General features: G+C 44.3%; 1 non-coding gene across 1 annotated transcript; it reads left to right on the top strand.

Annotated features, from left to right (window-relative positions):
- Nucleotides 1–544: 544 nt before the first annotated feature.
- Nucleotides 545–615, top strand: LOC127490859 (small nucleolar RNA SNORD45). The gene has a single exon (XR_007919250.1). It is a non-coding gene; the product is annotated as a small nucleolar RNA SNORD45 (small nucleolar RNA).
- Nucleotides 616–1,193: the final 578 nt, after the last annotated feature.

Here is a 1,193-nt window from a genome sequence, read left to right as displayed (position 1 = left end):
TCCAAGTAAGTGGGAACTCTGAATGACTTAGGACCTTTGAAAGGATCAAAATATATGCATGAGCGTGCAGGTATGAGTTCTCTTGACTTAAGTTATGTACCCACACATGAGGAAGATTTCCAGTTTCTCCCTGAAGGAAAATTCAGGAAGTGAGACGTTGCACAGCATGACCCAAGAAACCCTTCTTAAAATATTGCATAGTTCCCTGGGCCCTACTGGGATTTCTTTTCCCTTGGTGTCTCCAACATTTCAAAATAGAAACAGCACCGTCTCCCAAACAGTAGCAAAGCTGAGTTAGGGATTTCTGTCACAGTGATACTCGGCTGACCATCAGCTAAGGTATATACGAGTGTTTCCTGCCAAGCTACCTGGATGAATCCTTGCTTCCACGCTGTACCAAGCTTCCAGGTCATTGTGGAGGCGCAAACAAGCCTTATACAAAGTAGACAATCCATGTGCAGCCTAAATATCTCTGTTTTCACTACATGGCCATAAGTCATTTGTTCAAAGATTGCAAATTATATTTTAAAAGTTCAACAAATTAGGTAAGTGATGGAATGGCATGTATTAGCTGAATCACCATTGATATGAATTATAAAATTACACTGAGACCTTGAGGAAAAAATAAAATTTAAACAAATAGTTTATTTTACAACTGACTTAGGCACTTAGTTAGAAACTGAAGTGCTTTGCTCATTGTATGTAATATTATAATGGCCCTTTTTTTTTTTGCTTTTTTTTTTTTTTTTTTTGACAGGCAAAGTGGACAGTGAGAGAGAGAGACAGAGAGAAAGGTCTTCCTTTGCCGTTGGTTCACCCTCCAATGGCCGCTGCGGCCGGTGCGCTGTGGCCGGCGCACCGTGCTGATCTGAAGGCAGGAGCCAGGTGCTTCTCCTGGTCTCCCATGAGGTGCAGGGCCCAAGCACTTGGGCCATCCTCCACTGCACTCCCTGGCCACAGCAGAGAGCTGGCATGGAAGAGGGGCAACTGGGACAGAATCTGGCGCCCCGACCGGGACTAGAATCCGGTGTGCCAGCGCCACAAGGCGGAGGATTAGCCTAGTGAGCCGTGGCACCGGCTTATAATGGCCCTTTTCTTCCATTATCCAAATGTTGTAGCTAATTTATCTTGTAAGATGTCTTGTGCAGTACACTACAGAAGTATGCGACTGTATACAAGTTAGACTATTATAG

Source organism: Oryctolagus cuniculus, chromosome 6 (assembly GCF_964237555.1).
Source record: "Oryctolagus cuniculus chromosome 6, mOryCun1.1, whole genome shotgun sequence".
In the NCBI taxonomy this organism is placed as follows: Eukaryota; Metazoa; Chordata; class Mammalia; order Lagomorpha; family Leporidae; genus Oryctolagus; species Oryctolagus cuniculus.
This window is presented reverse-complemented; position numbering and strand designations above follow the sequence as displayed.